Here is a 27,340-nt window from a genome sequence, read left to right on the forward strand (position 1 = left end):
ACTTTATTTGCTTTTTTTGTTAAAACAAAAGAAATAAAAAGACGAAATGGAGGGGGGTGCGTGCGCCCCCTGTGGGAAAGCCCCCCTCCCCTTTATGGAATTCTTGGATCCGCCCCTGTATTTAGTGGTGTTTGATTATGGTATATGCACATGTATAGGGAACTGTCATCTACAGAGTCATTCAAATCCAATCTGAAAACTTATCTGTTCCTGTCACATTGGGACTGTATATTGCTGTATGTACATGCCATTAACAATATCGTATTTTTAATTGGTTTATGTTGTATTCTTTATTTGGTATATATTTGTTTTTTGTTTGCCATTTACTTCTTTGTATACATGTTTGAACATGTATATGCATGTATATACATATATATATTTTTTTTTTTTCATTTTTGAAGTGTCATGAGCACTGAAAAGTGGACCTGTGCGCTATACAAGTAGCCACTATTATTTGTATTATTATGTACAACACAATCTCTTCGTATGTCGAGAGCACCAGCACTGGAGTCACAGCGGTCTCTTATTCCCTTTGATCCCATTGTCGATGCCGCCACTCGAAAATATTTCAAGTACTTCTAATATGTACCAAAAGTAGATCTATCTGCCCATAAAGAGGAACACAATGGATTCACGTCTCGTTGCATAATTTTAAGGGAAGATAATGTATGCTTTTCTCATATTAATTGTATTGTTCGCAATCTGACGATGAGCGGTAGATTATGGTAAATACATGGGGATGCGCGAATCGACTGTGACATGTCTGGACGCTAATCTGACTTATATCAAAGAACTTTGCTTGAAGATTATACCATATCAGTTTTATAGTGTCGGAATCAATATCAAAAGTGATTAAATCACATTTCCACGAGGATATGAGTATAAAATTTCAAACACTTTCACACCATAATACAGCTCAGAACGGAGATTATCGTCTGATTTTGAATTGAATTAAGATGAATTAAATTGAATTGGATTTTGTTTTCTCATTCAAAACATAAACAAGCAAAATATACCCAATAGTGACTGTGTTAGCTTTATTAATCGAACAAAAGAATAAAGGTTATCCGATGTGCGCATCAGGTAACTCAGAGGACGGGGAAGGGATTCGGTTATACAGTTCCTCATTCCAAACATTCATTAATCCGAAAATGAAAACTCCAAAGTTTGTTATTGCAAAAGTTACTTTTTCAAAGATTCGTTATTCCGATGGTCTGTAATTCCGAAAGTGAAATAAAGTTCATCATTCCGAAGGTTCCGGCGTTAATCCGAAAGTGAAATCAGGCTTCAGGCGCCTTCTTTTCATTTTCGGATTAACGAACTATATTTCATTTTTCGGATATCTATAACGAGCCTTATGAATTACGAACCTTATTACATTTTCGGATGAACGAACCTTATTTCATTTTGGGATTAACGAACCTTCGGAATAATGAACCACCAGGATAACGTCACATATAATTATGTTCGGATAACAACGAACCCTTTGTCTTTTTCATATTAACGAACAAAATTAGGTGCTCGGGAATATACGTGTTTTGGAATAACGAACCTTCGGAGTAACGAACTTCACCCGATGTGGTTACAGCATGGGAATGTTTTATTGCTGTTGCTGTTGTTGTTGTTGTTGTTGTTGTTGTTGTTGCTTTTTTATAATGTATTTCAATAGTTGTTTTTGTCTTGATTGTTGCATATTTGTCAATTCCTTTAGATTTATTATTTGGTTGATTTCTGAGTAACAATGGGCATGGAATAATAGTATCTGACTTATTTTTTGTTGTGAACATTCATCTTTAAAAAAAAATAAACATTTTTTTTTAGTATTTACATTATGTAAAGATGATTCTATGCAGGATGAATCAAAGTAAAAACCTCACTGAATATATATATATATATATATATTTATATTATGATATAATGATAAAATTGACGAAGATATAGATAGATATTAACTCAATGAATACATAACAGCAAGTAAGTTTACATGCATGCTGAGGTAGAGTGATATCTCTGCAGCGGGTGTTCTTGTCAGTCGAGTGTGCATCCTATAATACATATTAAGTATACATGTAGGCCCTATGGGAGGAGGAAGGTGTGAAGAGCAGAGAGCCCATGAAACATGTTGAGTGTGGACCATAGAGATATATACTAAGAATATTTTATTAGTATACATCTCTATGGTGTGGACGGATAAATCGGGGGGAAAGCGCGATAACAAAGCAGGGCATAATGAGAAAGGAAAACGGATCACTTTTACAAGTGTGCCTCGGAGTGGAGAACAAAGAAGGGTTTCGGGAAGTACAGGGTCATCCTATACACGAGACCGACACCCAAGAGTATGCGACCCCACGAGTTTGACATCGAAAAAAAAAAATGTCAATGAGTCATGTCAAACAGCCCATCTACGAGTCATGTGATACGCACGCCCATGAGTTAGAAGGCCCACGAGTCCGACGCTTAGGCAAACAAGGCCCATCACGCGTTCAACAGAAGGTATTATAAAATGGGTTCAAGAATGTAGCCAATTGGAAGCGCTGAAATGAGTCACGTGTGCGTGCATTATTTTCTTCAGGTAAGCACTAAGAAGAGTCTCTCTTCCACCTCCCTGGCCTGACGTACGTCACAATGTTTTACACTGGCAGTGCGCACTCAATCAGTTGTTACAAGTGCGTCACGCGCTACTATACGCGCTGTCAATCCTGTAAACAACAGATAGTTCGGGCCGCGGGCTGCCACAACAGCCGGCGGCCTTTCTTGTGCATAACAGTACGTGGCGTACGTATACTCTTATACGTACGTACAGTCTTATCGTGTAGTGTGCGGGATAAATTTCCGAGTGCGACGTGCGTAAATGTTTGGGACGAACATCTTCGGACATCTTGACTTCTGAGCGAGTGCTACATGTAGCTGACTGGTATTGACCCACAAAGGTACGTGAATAATGCTGTTAGTTTTCGACCCATTTTATAAAACTAATGATGCGCAGGATTATTTCGTGGCGTTAGTGAAGGTGCGGCTCACTCTCGAGTATTGACAACGGTTGCAAACATGCACTCGGCTGCGCCTCGTGCATGTCGCACCATTGTCAATACTCTCGAGCGCGCCGCACCTTCACTAACACACTCTATCCTGTGCATCATTAGTATATTATAAAATGGGTTCAAGAATGTAGCCAATAGGAAGCGCTGAAATGAGACACACCTCCTTCCTTTACTTCAGTACAATTGCACTGCCTGTAATCCTATGGTAGATTGCCGATCGTCTGTGCGCGCGGCGGCTCCTTTGATGAATTGCATGCATACGCGTACGCGCTGTCAATCCTGTAAACAACTTCTAGTTCGGGCTGCCGGCCGGCCGGCCTGTCTTCCCTTGTGCATAACATATGTGGCGTACGTACGTATACTATACTATACGTACACTTTGTACAGTACAGTAGACCAAGCGTTATGGGACCGGACGCGTACATGGAGTCTCTTTGAAGAGCAAATCCAACGATTTAGCAGGTTAATTCTCACGCCGTTTTCAGAGTATGTTGTCTAGTAGGCCTATATGAGGAGTCTATATCAAGTCTTTAAGGTAAAGGGTGCATATTCTATGTAAAATAAGTAAGTTTTCATGCGGGTGTCCGGAAACCCAACCCCCCATTATACTTATACTGTATGTGCGGGACTTCCGCGAGTGCGACGTGCGTAAAAGTTTGGGACGAACATCTTCGGACGTCTTGACCCACAAAGGTACGTGGAAAACGCTGAAAAATGATGTTAGTTTTCGAATTTTCGACCCATTTTTATAAAACAAATGATGCACAGGATTATTTCGTGGCGTTAGTGTAGGCGTAGCTCACTCTCGGGTATTTACAATGTAGTGCAACATGCACTCGGCTTCGCCTCGTGCATGTTTCACAATTGTAAATACCCTCGAGTGCACTACGCCTACACTAACGCACTCTATCCTGTGCATCATTTGTATATTACATCATAAAAACGGTCATGAGACCAACACTTCATGGGGCTTAGTGTGTGGGCGATAATGATGATAAGGAATAACGTTTACATGGCTCTTCATTCGGATGTTCAAGCGCATTCAATTCAATATAGAGAGCGCAAAAGTTGAATTGAATGGAGTTGAATATAATTTTGCGTAATAGAAGTGCATGCACAGAATGAAGATGAAGAAGAACCTGCTTCTTGTGGATTCTTCTTCTTCTTCTTCTGATTAAGTCTGCCTCCTTCAATAGACTGAAGATTCTTGCAGACTGGTGCTATTTACATTATAATACAATTTATTTACAGATATTTACAAGCACATGGAAAATATGACGAAAATAACTACCCACTGTGATCAACCGTTAGACGGTTTCGAAATGATCCCACAGATGGCGCTGAAACAATTTCTGACGACAGGGAATTCCAGTTCCTTACAGTTCTTGGGAAGAACGAATGGCGATGCGATTCGTTCTCGAATATGGTACCTGATAGGAGTGTGGTTGCGAGGCTCTCGTCAACTGAGTAGCCTGTTTGATAATATAGTCCTGTATGTGCTGAAAGAGGTGTAAGATTATTGTGTATTTTGTAGATTATTAGCCTGTCATTTTCTCTGCGCTGCGAGTCCTTTAAAACGACCCAAGCATAACTACACAAATCTTAGTTCTGTATTTTACCTGCTCAGTCATTGGTTGTATGGTTGTATTCTCTGTTCCTGTATCAATAACGGTTAATTTAAGAAAGTGGAATCTTCAAAACAGGGCTGCAGACACAGTGGCATGGTTATTATTATTACAGTTTACGTAGGTATTTACGTCTGTATAGCCTATCATAATACGCTCACCCCTATACAAGCAGTCATGCGATGAAAACACAAGAACATTATAATAATGGTAGGATACAATGCTCCTGTGGCAGTATACTTCACGATTTTTATGTATGCCCATAGTGGTAAGACATATACATCCCTTACTCACAACTTATCTTGTCCATAAACATTATATAACAAGTAAAGATAACAAACTCATGGCAATGGAAGCAATGCGGCCGGATTGTTAATTATAAAGGACGCCCTCAATGTTTGCAAGAAGCAGATAAAGGACCGACACTCGGAGCTTCAATCTTTGTTTTGAGAATTAATAGTTTGATAGGAAAACAAGTTAACTTCATCATTCGTGCTGATTTGAGATATTTGCTCTTAAAGCTGCTAAGAAAAAGGTGACAGAAAAACGGGAGATTTATAATCACAACTTAACAGAATATTCCTTGTTATGTCACAAGTGCAGTATCAATGGAACGGCTTCTATTTTCCTCTGATGTATTTTTCCTTTAAAACTTTACCTAAAAAGTGGCGCTTAGTCTGTTCTGCAAGCAATCACTTAAATTGTTCGTATACTTTATACTTGTTACTCACCAACATAAGAAATTTTATAAGGCATCTGAATTTCATATATGACCTGAGAACGGGCAAATCTTGATTAACCAGAAAAGTTTTCCAATCTTTAAATCGCCTGCAGAAACCAGTGATACACATTGGGATCAGACTCTCGTCTTTTGCAACCTACTCAGTATAATCTATAATGCACACGATTCACAAACCTGATACTGCGAAACAGTTAAAGGATCTGCACATTACAGTACTTGAAGCAGATGAAACAAGCAGACATATTTACATGTAATCGCTATATCGCAAAATATACTATTTGCTATTAAGATACATGTACTTGAATGGCATGTGTGGTTTTTTTTTCAACCACAACTTAAACGATGATGATTGTGACAAGAATGAAAGTGAAATAATCTTATAATGATAACTATAAAGATAATAACAGTAAAAAATAGTATTGAGAAAGTTAGTGAAGCTAAAAAGAGAATAGCACACTTATGCTAACTTAGAATATGATATCACTTTCTATATAATACACATGTAAATTTCTAAATACGCAATGTAACTGACAATAAATCATTACATACTAATGTTCGATATATTAAAGGTTGCTTCTGGAAATGTTTGGAAAGAAAATTGATTAACATTTGGTAAGAAATTACTGTCACTGTCTTTATAGTTATTATTATAACATTATGTCATCAATAAAATACGAAAAAGAGTACATGTCAAAATTACATAACAGAAGCGATTATTATGTTATCATTCTTGTTTTTGTTAAACTATATACAAAATGTTCAATGATAACTTGATAATAAAAGAACCAACCTTTTGTTTAAAATTCGAACTTCACCTTTAGGGAAAATCATCTCATAAAATAAGCACATACAAATACCCACAATATCAAACACAATATGCTGACAAAACCCATCACAAGGGCAATAGTTATTATACGATGAGGTTACATTTAAGGAATTTAGTTTATTTGACACTTTTTCTAGCAACTGGAAGGCATATCTATATATAGGCCCACTGTTTTTTTGTTTTTTAATTCAACAAATATTCCACAAAAAAAGTATCTATATCCTGGATCGATGAATTTCAATCCTAAAGATAAAAAGTTCCCTCCTGTGTGTGTGTGTGTGTGTGTGGGGGGGGGGGGGGTAATCCCCTTCTGATGTACACCCTCCCCGGCTATAGGTCACTGTCCTTTTAGATTACAAAAGATCAGTAAATGAGAAAATCACGCAACAAACTAAGAATTCATTTTGGATTTTTTTCTTTCTCGCAACGGACGTGAATAACGAGCGTTAAATTTAATTCAAATTCTTTGAATGAATCCCATAACTTTGAAAAAAAGATGCATATAAAAATTGATATTCAACGAGGAATGTGCACCAGAAAAATGAATTTCAATTATGAATATTCTGAGAACGCGCTCCTTTGTGTGTGACGGGGGATATCCCCTCCCCAACAACTCCCCCCCCCCCCCCCCCCCCCCCGCCATCCACCCCGCTCGGTTGCTATTAATATACTCTCCCTGCATTATAGCTCTTCCTGGTAGCGCTTGCTTGTTCCCCCAATACATTCATTTATATTCCTACACCCACCATGGACTCGGCATTTGTTTTTGGTTTTTTTTCACTCCAATCATACTCATTACTAGAGAAGCGATCAACCTGAAAGAGGTGGTTAACATCTTTGGCAACACAAATCCAGTATGATGCTAAACTTTGTATAGAATAGAACAAGCATTATCATCAGATTTACATTGTATTTCAGGTCACAGTTTGCCTGTTTCGGTACATTGTCGTGTCATTATGCGTTTTCATATTGTTATGTTATGATTATAAATCATTCCCTGGAAATGAATGAAATGAAATAAAAACAAGTCCTATTCTCAGTCTTTAAAACGGGAAAATCGCAAACTGAATATGTAATTCATGCTTTTCTTTGTACTGTTTTTGTTTTTGTGCGTCTTATGCTGTACATCGCTTCGCCATAGAAAGTTTCCTCAGCTGTCAGCTTTAAAGGAGTGAGAAGCGTTCTTGATGCTATATGAAGAGTTTTTTTTCGCAAAAACCGATAAGTCCATATTTGCCAAATGGAGATATTTGCGATTAAAGGTCAAGAAAAATAAAGAGAATAATAAGAAATTTTTTGCTTCTTTTGACCATAACTTCAAAAATGTTCCTGTTTATGTAGTGACTAATATATAATTTGAAAGGTATTATTTTGTACTTTATGACAGAGACCGTATACTTCAAAATCTTCAAAAATGGACTCTTCATATTGTTTCGTGTTTGGTGTGTAAAGATAAAATAGTTCTTTTTTGCCTCGTTTTATCAGTTGTGTAAGTTGAGTTGTTGTTTTTGTGAGGGGACTGCATAACGCTCTGCGTTTCAGCAGTCCCCTTTCATTAATTTTGCAACCATTTATTCTGTACTTGTCTTGAAATGTACAAAAATTGTATCACCGTTCATAGTTTGTTTTCATTGCATTGTTGTGTCATTAGTATGTATTCAAATGCTGTAATTGTATGTGTTGGAAATGAAACTATATATAACGAAACGTGATAATCCGCCGTGTTTGTTTCAATTTGTTCCCTATGTATCATGTTTATCAATTTATACTCATTTTTGTCTTAAAAGCTAGTTTTATTTGTTACGTTTTTAATCCAATTGTTTCTTTTTTACCCAATGGTGAATATCCTTAAAACTTCCAAGTTTAATTTGTTTTATCTATCGCTGCTATATAATTTGCAATGTATAGCTGCAACTATACTATATAATAAAATCAATGTTTTCATCTATTTAAATGTGGTATACTTGTTGCTCATTATGAATATCACCGAAACCTATATATAATAAATTATTTTGTAATGTATTTTAATTTCAAAGCTGTGGGGATCTGTTGTAAAACAGGCCCCTCGGCTCTGAACCATGCTATAGGATACTATAGAGTGTGAATAAATAAATGAACGAATAAATAGATAGATTAGATAAATAGAAAAATAAAAGATAAAAAAATAAGTAGATAAATGATGAATAAGTTAATAAATAAACACATGAATGAATAAATAAACAAATAAATAAATCATTAGATAAGTAACTATATAAGTATAATAAATAGGCAAGATCAGAAATCTTTCTTCATGAATCTTATGTGTCAAAACAAACTATAGAGGTGAACCGGAAATTTACTAATTTTTACGTTTAAACCTATAACCCTTATTTCAGATAGTATACTCTGCTCGGTCACTGCGCTGCCGCACAGGAAGGTGTACTATTTCTTCTTTCCCTGTAAAAATCATATAGCTAAGGGCCTTAAATGATTATTCCATGATGCTCATGCCCTAGTCGTCATTTCTAACGATTCCTTGCACATCAAATTTAGGGCCTATTCTTGAATTTATTATGACATTTGAAATTTCACATTTTTTCAAAAAAAAAAATATGCTTGGCCAGTCCTTATGAATATTTAAGTTAGCAAGTTGACGATGTCAAGCTCTCACAATTTCTTATTCATTTCATACACAGGAATGACAAAAATCTTATATTTCGGTTGTATAAATATAAAACTTGTCTTAAAACCACCCAAAATAAAAAAGAACAAAAATGTAATATTGTTAACTCTCATAACATGCATTTGCATAATATGCATATGCATTTACTTGTGTTAGCTAAAAATAACAATTTTTTGAAATTTCACATATAGCATATCATTAAAAATTGTGATGGTATGACATCATCAACTCGCTCATTTGAATATTCATAACGACTGGTCAAGAAATATTTTTCAAAAGATGTGAAATTCCAAAATGTCATATCTTCTTTATTTCGTATCCGTTTTTTTTTTTTCCATTTTTGTACCATCCTGTAGGGGATAATTTTTCTTTCTTTTGAAATTTATTTATTTTGGGGTGGATTTCATCTTTAAGTGGGGAATGTTAGTCATTACAATCGTTTATATTTATCCAAGACAGTCACAATATTTTGGAAATAATAGCATTGAAAAAAAATGATCTGCCAACAACTAAGAAAGAAATACTGTAACCATCTGAAGGACGTTCAACAATGGTAATAATAAAGTATCAATGCATATTGTTGCAGGTTTGATTGTCATCATGTGAAGAGTTTGTTCGCAAAAACCGATAAGTCCATATTTGCCAAATGGAGATATTTGCGACTAAAGGTCAAGAAAAATAAAGAGAATAATAAGAAAATATTTGCTTCTTTCGACCATAACTTAAAGAATGTACCTTTATATGTATAGTGACCAATATATCATTTAAAAGGTATTATTTTGTACTTTATGACAGAGACCGTGCTTCAAAATCTTCAAAAATGGACTTATCGGTTTTTGAGAACAAACTCTTCATATTTATAATAATAATAACAATGCATAACATTTATAAAGCGCTTGATATCATATTTTTAAGAGCTTTTTTATCTACTCTTATAAACAAGACTGCAAGCAATCTCTCTTTACCTTGAATTTACCTTATAGATGCTTTCATAAAACATACTAAAATGTTATTTTATAAAAGCAAATCTCTCAGTGAAGCGAATTTTCTGATACAACTGTATATCAGTTCACGTCTTATTCGTTTTACTACTAAAATGTGAGAGTCAAGTTTCACGTTTGTTGAGTGAACCTTGTTGTATACATTTGTCATTTCTACATAAGACATTTTTGTTTCCGCTGGATTAGAAAGAGAGAAAAAATCTTTTAGATTTTCTTCTCGTGGAAAAAAAAAACAACCCACTGAGCCCTCTATTGACACTTGCATGCTCCGTTTTCATAGGGATCGTAGTTTTCACCAGGGAGGTGAGACACTCTCACCTCCCTGTTTTCACACAAGTGCGTTCATGGCGCTCCTATCTGAGCTGGCAACTGTACTAATACTTTTTTATTTGTAACCTGTATTGGGGTCTCGAGCTTTCGCATAACACACGTTGCAGTTGTCCATAGAATATACACTGCTCTGGTCCCATTTCGTGCTACGTATAAAAATTACACTGAAGTCATCCGACCATAGTGCGTACGTATCAGTCGGAAAGATACATTACGCACTTGCACGTACGTACATACGTTCGATGCATGCACGGTGCATAGCCGAGCCATGTAAATGCATGCATGTAATCAGTACGGATAACCCATAGAGCGGTTTTATGATGTGGTACACTTGTGCGATACTGTCATCCGAACTGGTTCGAAACAGTGTGTTTAACCTGCCTTTTTTGTCAGAAGTGAAGGGAATCTAAAGGAGATCTCCAATTATTGTTCGTGCTAGAGACGTGAAGAAGGTATCTGGAGCATATTGGATCAGAGTCATTCCTTGTATTGCTGGAATAAATCGATCTCTGTGTCGTTGTCACTACTGAACAAGCGAAGGGGATGGGCTTTCGCCCGGTGCCCTGTACACTGCACTGTCAATAGTGGTGAACTTACTACGCGCACTACCTGATGCGACAGGCACCGTGCCGTGTGTTACGATACAACCACCCACCAACATCCTACCGCCTGGCTACATTGTACATCATACATGTTGGTCGAGCTGATTGAGTTTCTCGCTTGAAATCTCCCCTGCTTGATAAACCATCACTCTATGTCCATTTGCCTGGATATTAAGGTACATTGTACAGGAAGTTTCCATTTCACAAATGTCAATGTAAGCGCTTACTGCTTGCCTTTACTCTTTCTTTGTCTCGTTTTAATCTCTTCTCTTTGACCACTGGCACTGAAACGCAACGGTACATTCACCTCTAAACTAAACAGACTAATTAAATCTAACATTAGAATATGTGCTGGGCACCCAATCTACTTTACTTAGTCCCGGGCCTAGTACTACTCTAATACTGTGACTAACTGGGGAAAACATCTGTAAACAAGTAGAATTTTTTACGCTTGAATTTATAGTAAATTTCCTTAGATTTAATTTAGACGACACCTTCATCTTATTCATAACGTATCACAGTAAACATGCCAATGACAATGAGATCGACATCGATGTGGTTAAATATTTGCAGCCAGTTGTATGCTAATCTAAGATTAAGAATAGATGATGTTGATTGGTCATTGGGGAAAACAATGCAAAGGGATCTAACAAGTTGTTTAGCTTTTTTAGCCAGTAGTAAGCTATACTTAATAATACTGTATACAACTTCAGGAATGTAGGTCTAACGACAAACGACAAACGACTTCTTATTGGCAGCGTCGAAGGAATTGCGTTACAGTTTTCATACCCTTCAAACCGCCTTCTTCTCCTGGTGAGTGGTGGTCGTGCATCTTTCAGACGTGAAGATTATTTACAGTGATACAGCTACAGGTGTGATTCATGCTGTGTGTGCTGTGCTTGTGTGAATGTGCAGAAAGTATCTAAGGGTGCGAGTAAAAGTCCATCAGCGGTCTGCATAGCTTGCCATGCTATCAGCTAAAGCCTGAAGGCTTCCACTGCACTGATGATGATGGGGCTGATATGATGTCAGGGCAGGGGGCATGGCAGTGAGTTCCAAGTCCGCACAGTGCGTGGGAAGAAGGACTGCTTATGATGTTCGTTTCTTGAGATTGGAAGATGATAGCCTTGACCATGATCACGAACATGTCTGGTTGCTTTGTGGACTGCTGGTATGATGTAGGGTGCAGTGCTGAATTCAACTGGTGCATTTTGATGAAGAGGACAAGACGCAGGGCAGAGCTTCTCTCACTTGCTGCAAGGAGTGCCATTGGAGTTCATGAATCATGTCTGTCACATTGGAAATGATTTAGGTTAGACTATGAATTGACTGTATGCTATTCCTATAGATGCATTTACCATCGGAATGTGGGAAAGCTATCAAGTGGATAACTATACACAGCCCAGTCGCTGTAAGTAGCGACAGGGCTGTACCGTCGGGACCCACAACACGAAGAGAGTTCAGCGATCGCATTGCGATCGCTTTGAATTTTGATACTTTAGATTATTTTTTGTCACCTCAAACTCATCTCATGGAAATCTTCATTAATGAGACTTCATATCTATGCTATCAATATTGAAATGCACATTTGTGACCCGCGACAACGGTTTCAGGCAAAAGTCGCAAGAGCAAATTCCCTCCTAGGCGGGGTACAAAGATTTTGACCATTATTTTTGTCGATTTAGGTTTTTTGCAGAAATCGAATCTTTGATATGTTTTCTACCTCTACACTAAATTTCATAGCATAAGACTAAGCTTTTCCTATCGAAAATGGAATTTTAAGCACTCTATGTTGGATCGCACTCGTCAGTTTCGAGCTTCTTTCGAACGCCGCGCCAATATCCCCAGCGTTGCTACGGCGCATTGTCTCGCATGCGATTGGCTGGTGCGTCGCATACATTTACATAATTCGGCTTCGGAGACACCAGTTGCAGCGTGTGGGGAATGCTTTGTCCACGCGTGCACGATTACATGCTCCATTGTTCTTGCTATAGTGGTTTATACGCTCGCTCTGTAGTGCGTGCTCTTCGTTTGGCTTTCTGTCCAAACTATTCTACCGCAATGTTCGACAACCGTGGAAGTGAAACAAAAATCGTGTAGCATGACATAACCGTGTGAAAAGAAAACTAAATATTCTCAAATTTGTCTACTTGTACATGTAGTAAAGATTAAGACAGCAAACTGACTCAATGGAAGGCAGATAAGAGGAAAGGAGCGGTCACATGTGACCAATATTATATTCAAATACTACACGTCAAAATCGCACCAAACTAACGAGTCGTGTTTTTTTTTTTTAATTTAAGCATGACCCTTGCCAGCTCTAGCAATTCTGCTTTCAAAAGGGTCGCCAATGATAAAGACAAATCAGCCACAATGAAAACGCGATTTGTAAATGTGTGGATTCGCCACCGCTCCTGTTACATATTTCTATGCACACAGTCATGGCGTGTGGATGCCATTGCGTACTACATGCACCATACACGTCATGTACATGTACACCATACGTGCAATTATCGTATTCGCCATCTTGAAAGACGTACTGGTAAACAAACCCGAGCGAAACGCATTGTTTTTCGGCTCCATACGCTGAGCTCCGAGGAAGGTGCCCGGGAAATTTGACTCTCTCAGTGAGCCAATCAGAAGGCGATGTGGTTGCTAGAGGCGGGGCTTAACATCGATTGGCACCATCGTACGGATGGGTGATTCTCCCCTCGCATCGCCGCCCGGACATTGTCTCTGAGAAAGAGGTGAATCTTCAAAGCCTGTTTTCTCGCAATTTTGTCAGGCTAACAACTTAAAAAGTACATTGTATTTCTCTTTCTATGCCCATTTATGGTGCAGAAGAATACAAGTGTTTTATATCAATGCAAAGCTTAGGAAATGGGCAATGTGTTTCAGTGAAAAAATGAATTTTCAAAGTTCCCGACTTTTGCCTGAAACCGTTGTCGCCGGTCACATTTTATAACTTACCGAAAATTATGATTATATGCAGCATGTGCGAACGGTACATCTGATACTAGTAATCGGCAGTTCACTCCCTCCATCTCTCGGTCGACCGTGCGTGCTGCTACCAAAGAGCGCACGCACGCAATAGATCGCTGCACTTCCAGCCACGTACCCGCATGCATAATTTGCTGAGTAGTCAATTCGCCATTTTGAAATCTGCAACGATGAACCCCGACGGTCGGGGACAGCTGCGCTGTTCTACTGCGCTAGAAAGTGTCATTTTTTGTTCAATGGACTTATCGTGAGGGCTCTCTGTGATGGACTTATGAACCTTCTATAATACAAGCATGTACTTAACGTGAGTAACGTATATATTTTTTATATGAAACGTATAAGTTTTCATAATTTTTGTAGTTGTGACACTTCTGTTGTGGTTCCCCACTTTGAAGGTGTATGCCTCGACTGTCAGACGCTGTATTCGCATAGCGTACTAACAGCGTCTGGTCGGGCTATCAAGTGGAAAGTGCTCAATGACCATTTTAAAGCTATGCAAAATCTACATGTATGTAGCATCTAGGTAATAACCCTTGTCTGTCAAAAGGTTTGTATAATCTGTTTATTTGTTTTAGTGGCAGATGTTCATGTTTTCTTGATATTCATTTTGTTCATTTTGTTTTTCGTTCTTCTGCCCTTGCAGTGACTTGATCATAATTATGGGATTGTGTTATTGCCTATAATTGGTTTACACTGCACCCCTCTCCCCATATACTGTAAAAGTGGAAAATTTTGTCATATTAAGATTTTCGTATATTTTGCATATTATATTAAGTAAAGGCACAAGAATATTTTATCTTGCCATATTTTCTAGTAGTTGAGGTCATGTTTCCACTGAATTAAAAACATGAGTGTGAAAAATTAGTCGCATGAAAATTTACAGTACTATCAAAATCTTGACATGGCCTGTATTCCTTATATTGCTGATAAGCTGTTGTTTAGCAAGTCTAAATTTGGCCGTCAACATTGATATCTGAATATGAAATGATCTTTCATTCACAATCCCAAATGATTCATCACACACGTTTTATTAGTTTCATGTAGGACTGATGAATTTCAGTGAGATCGATTTTTACTGGATGTCAAATTTTAGTTTAACACCTTTTTCAGCCATTTCAAAACTTGCTTTTACCCCCATCCCCCCCCCCAAAAAAAAAAAATGAATAAACAGACCCACAAATACCACCCACACATTGATTTCTGTGCATGTCTTATATGTGTACATGCAGAAGAGAGAGAAAATAGACTTTTGCTTTGCATTGTTTGGATTTTTGTGCACATGTATACATTTCTTACTATATCCTGACATTTGTGACTGTGGGCTGCTTCCCAATGGAAATAATTGCAACAATGTTTTCTTAACCCATTGAAGATGGACTGATTTTCCTGTAACGTGCATTTTCCATTTACCCCAGCCCAAAAATACTTGTGACTAGTCTTCAACAGGTTAAAGAGCACCTAGAATGGTTGCCATCGACTTTCTCCTTTTACTGTGAGTCCATTTGACCGGCTGTGCTTTGTATTACATGTGTGGCAATAGCTTTCCAGTCATGCCCTCTGGAAGTCTCAAGTGCTGATTATGTAGCTAATTGTAAATCCGCCCTTAAACCCTAATCATAATCTTAGGATTCAATCCTAATCTTGGCTGCTGTACGTGCATTGAAGTTTGGGCATTGTGTACTACTAGCGCCACCAGTGGCTGTAGGATTGGCTGGAAATGTTAGACATTGGTACCCTAGTTTGAATCCCTGCATATTTATTAAGGAAAACATTTTGAATATTGGTCTTTGTACATAAGAGATTCAGGGTTTTTATGAAATTGATGAAGTGGAAATTATCAACATGGCCTTTCATTCAAGAATCCCATAACATGTAGATGATTTACTTTCCCACTGTCTCATCTTTCATTGATTACTTGATCCTAATAAAATATGCTCCAGCTAACACTGGTCTGTTGTCATTGGTTACCATGATTTCACTGATAATGATTAAATGTAATTGCTCCTCTCAGATGAGCTATTGTAAACAAACCTGATCTGTTTTTCTTCTAGCCTTTTTCGTTACGGTAGTGCCATTTTGCCACAGCCTTGCAAGGCTTGCCAGTGCCATACTTTGGAACATCAATCTTTGTCTGTGTATTTTTGTTAGAGTTCAATTTCCTGTTGTTGTAGCCTATGATACAGCTGTACACTTGTAGGTACAACTCAAGCAATAGAATAGAAATATAATTTTAACAACCTACATGCATATATTTCCCTCTCAGTTGTATACTTCCTCCACAGAAGTCTCTCCACAGACCCTTAAATTATGAATAAAATGTTTTGAGCACTTTTTGCTTGAAAGAAGATCATTGTGTTTGTAAGAGTATCTGAACAGAAGAGAAGGCTTGACTGGCCTGTATGAAGCCTGAGTTAAATGTTGCTGCTGAGCATAGCCAGGACTAAATGTGGTACCATTGTACTTATGGTACCCATGAGCAATGCACTATGTTTGACCCTTCAGTGAGTTGAGTATTAAAGTTTGGCCATATGATCTTCCTACATGATGGCTTTTAGACACATCTGGTGAATTAATTAATTCAGTTTGTACAGTTGAAACCCACTGTGCATTTTAGCTGTCACACTGGCAACACCTTACATTTATAAACCTGTTTGAGACAGGAGGTCCTTCTCTGTATATAACTGTGCTAAGTGCTAATGACATGATGGCATTGTTTGAAGAAGGGACAAAAGGGCTTCATTCAACTTCCTCTATTGGTTGGGATTGAGGGGGGGGGGGAGGGATGGGATAGACTTGACAGTGTTATGTAACACCTACCCCTGTCAAGGGACTGAAGAAGAATACAAGGGAGAACAATGACCCCTTGCTCCTCTGTTGTCAGTGAACTGCATGGCTTCTAGACCAGCCATCTTTGCACTTCACACCTGTGTGATGAGGGGTAATCCATCTCCCTGTGATGATGAAGGTGTATGTTTTTTCCGTCCCCTGTACATTTTTTTACGAGCAACACTCATATAAAAGGCAGTAAAACAACTAAGGCTCTGGTTCTGAAAATTCAAGTTAATGATAATAACATGAAGTACTAGGACATTTGTAAGTTTTATAATGTTCAATACTTTGAGACATACATGTAGCCTCAAGTAATGTCAAAGTTACCCCCAATAGTATCACTGATTCCACAATTCTCCGAAAGGAAACTGTGTCACTGTGTTTCTTCTCAAATGTGATATCAGACATGTTTTTACACATGATGCTAACAGAAAAGTGCTGACCCTTTGCTTGTAGATTGTGACTTGATAATCATAAATGGTAAGGTTGTTGTGTTGCATCATTTAGGACTAATGTACAGTCTCAACTTTTGAAGAGCTCGTCCAATTTTACATCTATAGATTTTTCATAGAGCCAATCCTTAGGTACTTTAACTTACTGATGCAACAACTTCCTCTGTAGGATGCATTCTTTGTTTGACCATAACTTTTTGCTTGAGCTTCACAACTCATGAAAATACTGCCTCCCTGACACAAATATTATACCATCTCGAATGTGGAGGATCATTAACTTTGTCTTTAAAGAAAAATAGTACTTCTTTTTCATATGTCACTTTAGTTCTGGATCCTGAATTTGAATACTGCCGAGATTGTCTTACAAGTCCCAATTCCTGAAATATATAGGGAGTATACCCTATTCTTGGAATGTACAGGAAATTTCATGATCACTTGACTTACCAGATGACTGATGATCAAATTCATGTATAAAGATATAGGCATTGTGTATTATTTTCTTCTTTTATATTTCAAGTGGGTGGATCTCCTTCCAGTGAAAAAATGTCTATCAAGAGATGTAATGTGTTTTGAAGTTTATGCTTAAAACGAAAATAAAAAAAATAGCTAAGAAGTTTGTAAGTAACATCGTCTGTCACTCAGTAAAATCTCCTTATTTCACAAATATAAAACACAAATTAAAAGAGTGAATGTGTCGCACTGTTTATCATGGATTTTTCTTAAAATCCATCAGATTCTGTAATAACACAGTATATACAAACTGTATTTATATTCTGACGGGAAGCAGTGCTAATTCAAAGTTTGATATTCTTTTTATAGGCCTACCACAATTTTAGATAACAATTTCATTTTTAGTTTGAAATGACAATATTACGTCATCAAAAGCCATCTACATTGTACCCTGTAAGATGTATCAAAAGAGCATGCACAATAAAGAAAAGAATTGTTTTTCATGTGCAGAGCAAACACACTGCAGGTATTTATAAATCTATCAGAATGTCCAAACATGAACTTCAAATTCTCTGAAATTGTCCAAGTACTTTGAAAACATAAAGAGTTCGATATTATTTATGGTGCATGATGCATTTCCTGTTTTGGCACACAATGCCGCCAATGATGAGTTATTGAAAATATCAGCATGTGCACATGAAAACACATGTTTTAAACTTTCCTGAGAACTCTAACCAGTGGCTAAGAAGAATATACTTGTGATTGATGGATTGTTGAAATGCTTAAATTTGTCTCATGTGGCAACCACTCTTATACACCATTAGTAAGTGTTGGATTACGTGTAGACATGTTTGTTCAGCTAGATCTGTAGTACACTGAGTACTGATCAGAATGCTGGAATACAATGCATAGTGCATATTGTGCAGCACTAGCGTGCAGGTCTATACATGATTGATGTGATGATATGAGTGCATTCATAAAGGATATCCTTTTATCTATCATGGTGTGTTTTAAAAATAATGCAATCTACCCAATGCATGCAGTGTACGCCTGATAAATACTGTAGGAATATGGGGATGATAAATGTGTACAAAGCATCTGTACATAATCATACATAACATGTTGCAATTGGCTTCCGGCCTGTCCATGCATGTACTTGTGTATCTTGCATGCAGCCACAGTGCTTCTTGTACTGTACGTGTTACAAACTGCACTGTGTACAGGCAGTTGGTATAATGCACCAGACGTAATCTGCATGCATCGTGCACAAACATGGATTGGGAATGTTGGACATTGTACCTTGGCAAGGGATGCATACCATGAACTGAAATGCAAGCTGAATTGTGAAAGCTAAGTCTTTACCATGGGAATGTACTGTACTGAGTATGCAATATCATGTGCTACTGTACAGTTCATGTCTAACATTTGCCCCTCGGTGTAAAGACAGGGACTAGGGCACAGCAGGAAGATAAAATTTTACCTTGCTCAACAGGTTACAGTGCATGAAACGGTAGTTGTGAGGTGATTACAGGTAGTCGAAACGATAGAGTTTAGTGTTTAATGTTCTGTTTAGTTGAATAGCTTGTCATATTGTTTACTTTAATAACTTGTCATGTATTGAAATGCAGGAAGTGATAGGAATGGATTATGTTTACCCACATATTGGCATGTATTTTACTCATTGAATTAATGATTTTTTTTTTTTTTTTTTTTTTTTTAAACATGAAAATAACTTGACATGATGGTGTTAAAACCAGAAACATTTGCCGTGTGAAACTTTCACGAATTGGCCCTAGCATTCAGTGTGTGTAGATTGTGTAGATTGTGTAGATAGTCACTTTTGTGAGCATTTTGCTTTCACAAATCTTTGCTCCTTGCGAAATTAGCGAAAGTTGCACGCATGCAGAAATGTCAGGTTTTACATTACACACTGTCTACTGGACGACCATCACACACATCAAATGGTGTGCAGGAGTATTTTTACATTGTGTGAAGAGGTGTGAAGTAAGCAAATTGTTGTGACATATACTGCAGGGGAAGATACAGAAATGTGCAACATCATGCCTAGCCCACTAGAGTGATTGGTTGAGAGAATAGTTGTTTATTGAGCTGTGAAAGAAGAGGCGGCATAGGAATGTGAACCGGTACTTGATACAATGTAGTCTTGTGTGGGATAGTGCAATGCACTGATAGGAGATTCTTCGACAAAGGACATCACTCATCCATGGCTCCCGCTCCACCGTTTTCATAAATATGGCAGAAAATTATGTTTTAGAAATACAGAATATTTGTGCAGAAAAAAAAACCCAGAAAAAAACAATTTTTTGATTGTGTAATATAATAGTGAAACCTTGTGCAATAATATCTACAGTATGTGGAGGTTATCTATCTGAAAGACTTAAAAAACAATGCTCTAACTAAGCAAAAGCTGTAAATACATGTTGGCAGTGATAGAACCTAATGTTGTGATGCGCATGTCGTGTCTAGCCATAAAAGATATCAATATCTAGAGGAAAACAAATGGTCATCTTCAGTGTTGTATAATGTTAAATAGCTATTGATTATATTGTTGAAAGTCATGCTTTTTATCAATGCACTATTGTAATCATACCTTACTTTATCCCTGTTTGCTAGTTTATGAACCACTCACTTTTCTGTGTTAATCATTCCAAATTGATAAAGGCATTACTGAAAATATGATTTTTTTTTGGAAAATCCATTTTGTCATCTATAACTTTAAATCTAAATATTTGAAATTCCCTTTAGGTGTCCTAGCGATTTTTTTTTTCTTTCAAGAGGAAAATTGGTATTAGGCTCTGCTAGTTAGTGTCTACATGTTTTGTACAACATCATTTATTTAACACCAGGATGAAGGTGAAAATTAGTTTTTTGTTTTTTTTTCATTTGACCTCTTCCATTCTTCATGTGATGCTGGTAATTGTAGCCATTGCTGTCCAATTTTGGAGCAACTCCAATTCCTCATGCTCTGCACGCTTTATTTGGTTTTATGTGGAATTCAAATAACAAGAACTTGGCTCTTCTTTCAAGAATCAGGCAACATGCACCAATCATTGTGTCATGTGAATTCCGGTGATTTCATACATGACTGATACATGACATTGGGAGACCAGCAGATCGGGGCACAATGAAAATATTGTGACGTATTGATGGTAATCATTTTGACTATTGTTCAGCCTGGACTGTGATGTGAAGGATGAATTAAAGGAAGAGAAATCAAAATTAGATCAAATGCCCTTGGAATCTAGGCTAGACACTGTACAGCATTTGTGCGCTACTAATGAACCGTCATGGCAAGAACGGGGCACAAATCACATATCCTGGGAAAGCTTACCCTGTTTGGTCTGTCGGGATAAAGAAGTTACTGGTGCATGTAGCCTGTTGTTCATTGACTTGGTTTTGATGCTCATGAGTACATGTACAAACTGACCATTGTATTGAGTATCATCCTGATATTTGTAGCATTCAGCAGACAATGGATGGGAAACTGCTTTATTGATTGTTCAATTGCAGTTCATTTGATTTTTTCTGCAAAGAGCAGTTGATTGATAGGAAAACATGAACAGGGAATATAATCTGTCATGCAGGCATCATATAAAGAAGGTGACAATGCCATTGTGGTAGTCTAATTGGAATAGAGAAGGGTATTGGAGATGCTGATAAAACAATGACCTTACCTTTGTGTGTGTGTGTGTGTGTGTGTGTGTGTGTGTGTTTTAAAGCCATGCAAGCAGGCACCTTGATGGCTCTGTAGTTCGATAACCACCAATAGAGCTGTGATAGGACAAATGACATAAAACTGGCTGCTAAATATTGCCAGAAAGAAACTGTTGCTGAATTGAGTTCTGGTGAATTGTTATTTCCAAAACAGCAGATATTCTGGTTAAGCGTTAGTCTTGGAGACTGAAAATTCTGCTCAATCAGTGTTTTAGTTGTTATTGCTGTTCTTTAATTGCTATTATTATTGTTGTTGTTATTATTATTATTATTAGATTAGATTAGATTAGACAAGGATTAGAAGTCGGGGAAAGCTAGTAGAACACTGAACACACCGTAATGCGGAATATGATATGAGTGCTGTGAAGAAACCTGGTCACTGTACACAGTCACAGATATTCAAATAAACAAAGTAGTAGAGAAGAGGGCAGGTTTGACTCTTGGCTCTGCCTTTAGGTCTACTTGTACAAGTATATAGGCCCGTACGTAGTGAAATCGGATCCCACTCCTGTAGATTTCGCTGCAAGGTCAGGATTCTAATTGGTTTATGGTGGCAATGACATGTGCTCTTTGTTGGTGCACCACAACACCTTGCCTGCCAACTGTGTCCACAAACTTTGAGCGTAATGAATCCAAAAACGATATTCTGACTTAGGCCTTGTCTGGTCCTTCTTGTTGCCGTGCCCAATTACACCAATTTCCTCCATTTTGACAAGTCAGTCATCGCAAAGTGGATATGAATATTATAGGACCAAGAAGCGGCCAAAAATTCAGTGCGCAAGCCAAAATTAGGGCCGTGTGTCATAGCGGAGAAATCCTGCGGCGTACCGTGGTGCCAATTTGGCGATTGATCATGCGATATGCAGGCGGCAGAAAAATTAATGTGAGACCCTCCGTAAAGGAAGTGCAAATACAATTTTTTTTTTCTTTTCGACGTGATTTGCTACCGACTGAGGAAGGGATATAAAACCCACCCTCCCAATTGTGATGAGAAGACTTCCGTATTTCTCACATGTTGCCATCAAGACTGGTGAAATGTGTGGTGTTTGATAGATTGCTCTACGGTGGTAACATGAATGTTCCTGTATAACTCTGCGATGAAACGTTCCGTACGGCACACCAGAGTCACGCCGTGTTTGATTAATGCTGTGAATGATTGAAGACAGGTTAATGATAGACAAAGCTCCTTTGTCAATACACTAGCTGTGTGTGTGCACTTATCATTAATGGATTTATATCATACAAGTTGTATGATGAACAAGCCTGCTTTTTGTCTGTTTGTTTATGTTTTGTTACATTAATTTTCTTATGTATGGTTGTGTTGGAAATGCGTCTTCTTTAGACTGTAAAATTTCATGGAGTTAGCTACATCTGCAGCCCAGGTGCTGAATCTTGTTTTGCTCTAAGGATATTCATTGAGGCGTGGAATGGACAAGATAAACTATCACTGTTCTACGTAAAAATGATATATGTTTGATTGACTTCTTCAGCAACGATTTTTGTAGGATGCTTTCTGATATCGGAGTGGTGGTTGGATCTCTCTGTATCCTTAGCGTCTGACTTGACATTTGTATAGCTGACTATGAACATCGGAACGTGTGAACACTTTCTACCCCAGGTACATGCATGCTAGCAGTGCCTGTACTTTGTCCTACAGTGTACATTCTTGTACAAGTACCCAGTATCTAATTAGTGCTCTATTTCTCTCTTGATGGTTTCCCTGCAGATTAATACGCAGCAGTAATTTCTCTGGAGGCATCATGTGTACTGGATAGATGTGAGGCTCATTAGCAGCGTGTATGGATGCCATGATTGGCCTTTATTCACATACAATGTGGCCAGCAATAGTCGTGATTACCTTGGTATTTGTGTCGCAATTTGATGTTCAATAATTAACTTCTTTTGTAAGTATGTAGACATGATGATTATAACTATTAGTGTGATTCAAATCGTGATCCATACATCACTTAACATAGCGACATTTGGAAATAGTTGTGATTTTTCAGAAAAGTCAATTATTTGACGTGTGAAAGTGTGTGAAACCATACTGGTTTCTTGTATCTTAAATGCGAAGGTTTGGTTTTGGATACTTTGGGACAGTCGGGTCAAAGTCAGGTCAAACTCAGAGATTCCAGCATGTGCAGTTCGGCCCTCACTTGAACTAGTACCATTTAGGTCCCAATATTTCTTCACATGAACCATAGCAATTTGGAATATGATTATTATTATTTTTCTTTGCCTGTTTATGTGTGAACAAGAGCACAAACAAAGTGTGATATGAATCATGATTGGTATCACGCTTTTTCATAGTTTGTGAGCCTGTTGACTTCAAGAATTTGTGAAAATTACCTTTCACTAGACTTTGCTATTAGCCTATCAGCCCCCTGTGTTTATAAAGGCAATAACAGTATACAATACTGTATACGCCGAATATTTCGCGAGGTTTTTATTTTTGCGAATTTTGCGAGTCGGGTGCTATTTGCAAAATTAAAGACACGCGAAAATATTGACTCTGATCCCGATGTGAATATTATGTACGCATGTACATTTCTCCGTTCAGTACAGGACTCCACGATCGCGAATTTAACCACTCGCGAAATCATCGGGAATTCCCGATTCGTGAAAATTTAGACTCGCGAAATGTATGGCGCATACAGTATGAAGAGCTGCTGCATCGTTTGTCTTGCACCATGTTATATACATTATAGTGACAGAAGGCATCTCACTAGTCTTGAATGCAGTGTTAAGCTGCAATTAAAGGCTTTTGTACATTGTAGGCTTGAATATACCACTGTGCACTTGATATACTGTGTACTCTTATTCATGATGCTATCCACCTTTCTAGTGTCATGAGAGTATTATACTGTACCTTCCCCTTAGCCATTGTTGGTAAGAATGTTAGTTCAAAAGATCTTTAAATGCTTTTATTTACATACATTTTGTACTTGCCTTTGAAAGCGGGGAAGAGAGTCTCAGTTTTATTGTGTGAAGTTCTGGTGAGAGTTGCCCATGGTAAAAGGGAACTAGAACCCAATGATGGAACTACTAGACTTTTCTACGCTGCAGATTGGTCTGATGGAAGTGGAAGTGAAAGCTGAAATGGGAAGGTGAGCTGTAATCTGACAGAACTTACCAGTCCCATCTATGAAGGTTCATGAAACCAAACTCCCCGTGGGCACCAGTCCTCTCTCATTATTTTGTGTGTATTTTTGGCAGCAGATGCAATCTTGTATAGAGATGAAAATGAAAGAGCTTCTTTGATTGCCACTCACACAGACTGTTGAGTAAAACTTGCTCTTTCAATCCTAGTGGTGTGATTGTTCTAGGGTTTTCAAGCTCTGATTGTAAGGGCTGTAGAATGTCCATGTCAGTTGAGAGACAGAAAGCCATAACTTCATGCAAAGTCTGTAGAGTTAAAGCTGTTATGCTTCTCAAAGAGCTAAATGTGTCCTTAACAGGTAAGTAGGTAAGCTGTAGTGTATCCTTGCTTTATCAACAAATAGAGGAATTTTCGTGTCTTCCAAATTACTTAAAAAGCATACTACTGTACTTATTGTATCAGAGAGCTGGTTTCTCATTGGTTGTACATTTAAAAACATATAGAAAGAAAAAAAGAACAGTATTTATCCGGATTTATTCATCTTATATCTCATCTGTCTAATAACGCGAAAGCAGAGCGGACAAGTTTTCCTGATTCTGCAAGAGGTTTCCTAAAAACTTAGATTATCTTCATGTCAGGATAAGAGAAAATAGAAATCTCCTTGAACTGGGACTTATTTTGCCCTCTGAGATGCAAACAAACACACAAATATCTCTGTAGCTGTGTTCACACCAGTTGGTAAAAGATTGCAAAGTTTAAGATCGCAATCTTAAAGATCTCAAAGTTTTGAGATTGCGATTGTAAAATTCTTTTGAAACTTCTCATGAAACTTACGGCAAAACTTCCCACTTCAGCTAGGGATGTTTCCTGGACCTCCACCAGTCTTCGCGATCTTTGGGCAGTGTGAATGCTAGCAACTGAAACTTTTTTTATAATTTTGTTTTTATTGAGAAATAGTCATGGACAATCACAATATATACAAATAATTAGAGCACAATTGAGATACAGAATCACAAAAACAAAGACATAAAAAACAATAATAATAATAGAATGGGAAGAGGCAGGAAAAAACGACAATAATGAATCCCTTCAGGACTCCAGGAACGACACTCTGAGCTATGTTTTTTAGAGATTTGCGAACTTTGTCATGTGACCAGTCCACCATCTGTTTGCAGGCAGTGCCTCTGAAGCGCACAGTCATTGTGATGTACAGGTGTGCATTGTTACGTCACAATCACTAGCTGTCAGATGGCGTACTCTTTTGTTCTTTCTTGGGCTTGCACACCAGTGGCCCAAACTATGAGAACTTAAAATTAAAGTAGTTTGTCTCCCAGTTTGGTTGGATGACCAAAGATGGCGAAGACTTCGCGATCTGAAACTTTGTGATCTTTTACCAGTGTTGACCGCAGCTATTGATTGCTCTGTGGAATCTCCCTATTGTTGATGGGTGTATGTAGGCAGTCCAGCTTTTACTAGTTTTGTTTTAAGTTTTTGAGATTGCCCTTATCATTATAATAATGCTTTTGTACCATTCAAGAGGTGATTTGTACAATGTAGGAGTAAAGTACAAGAAGTGAGTCTGTGTATTGGTGACTACTAGATCTTGTCTGGAAGGGATAATTCTGAAAGTGTGTATGGCTGGAATCTGTTTGCCATGGAAACCTTCACTTCTTGCGTCATTACAGTTCATCCTTCTCCCCCCCCCCCCAAAAAAAAAAAAAAAAATAATAATAATAATGAATCAAGTCTGAGTGAGTCAAAATTTGATGAATTGTGGAATTAATTTGTAGAGTGCTCATATTGAATAATGCAGTTTTCAGTTTCCATTATAATATTATGAACTATGTAAGGTCACACAAAATATGAGTCTAATAAAGCCAATTTGATATCATTGAACCACATGTTAATCACTTCAGTAGCTACAAATTGTATGATGTGGGACTGAAGTGAGTTCATTTACACTGCATTCCCAACAAACGTAGAGTCCAGTTTGATTTCATGTACATGTATGCTGTAACAACATATTGATTTCATGCCAAGTTCTGCATTTCTTTTGTATGTCTGTGTTCATGTGAATGTGTATGCTGTAGAATCATTTTCACAGAAGTAGAACACATGATCATTGTGTCTTTCATATCCATACAAATGTATACTGTACATGGTTATAATGTAATATGTACAATAAATACACATTGACAGAAATATGCGTTTATACTTTAGCACACACATGAAGGGCATGCTTTGTTCATCACAAGCTTATTAGGGAGCTTTAGATTTGCGGCGCGGACGTTTGAGACGACAATTGCGGTGAACGTTCTCCTCTCCCCTTGCGTCGTGCTGAAAAGTCGCTTTAGATAACGCTAGGACGCAACCTGTAAAAAATAAAATGGCGCCCCCGTATGATAGGTGCATGAAAAGCTCTTTATGTCGTGAATTGAGCGGATGTAAAAATAGCCTAGAACGCGTAGTGAAAACTCAGACTACGCAAGCTATAAATAGATTGACTTGACGCACATTTTTGTGCATGCTCAGAATATGTATGGAAAATATACAATTGTAGAGATATCCAAAAACATTCTAGCCATATTGTTTAAAATAAGGCAGAAAAAAAAAAGACAGAATAAACATGTACGGTCCTTGGCCATAAAGCTGACTTTTCAATAGTGTTTTAAGTGCCATGCTTTAGTATTACAGTCACTCTAATGTATATTCTGATTATGTTCGTGTTCCTTTATTCAGAATATCTGTGTATTAGTGTGGTAGATAGTGGCAATAATTTGACCATTGCTTGCCACTGTATGCAAACCAGTGTCATTCAGTAAAGGAAGTGCCATAGGCTTATAACACACTATTCAACAGGTGTTAGTGCAGACTGGTGATTGATTCTCTCTTTACATTATATGAAGTCATAGTGGAGATTACAATGCATCACATTCATCTCAAGA

At 37.6% G+C, this 27,340-nt stretch overlaps 1 protein-coding gene across 1 annotated transcript in view; it reads left to right on the top strand.

The window, feature by feature from the left end:
* Positions 1-10,540: 10,540 nt before the first annotated feature.
* The window catches only part of LOC139717991 (mitogen-activated protein kinase kinase kinase 3-like), a 117,545-nt gene continuing 100,745 nt past the window's right edge, over positions 10,541-27,340 (top strand). The window contains exon 1 of the mRNA XM_071629480.1: positions 10,541-11,005. The gene's annotated coding sequence lies outside the window, so the exon portion shown is untranslated. The remainder of the gene's footprint in view (positions 11,006-27,340) is intronic.

The sequence above is a fragment of the Diadema antillarum genome, unplaced genomic scaffold, assembly GCF_040938485.1.
Source record: "Diadema antillarum isolate AM-2024a unplaced genomic scaffold, OU_Dant_1.0 scf00000086, whole genome shotgun sequence".
In the NCBI taxonomy this organism is placed as follows: domain Eukaryota; kingdom Metazoa; phylum Echinodermata; class Echinoidea; order Diadematoida; family Diadematidae; genus Diadema; species Diadema antillarum.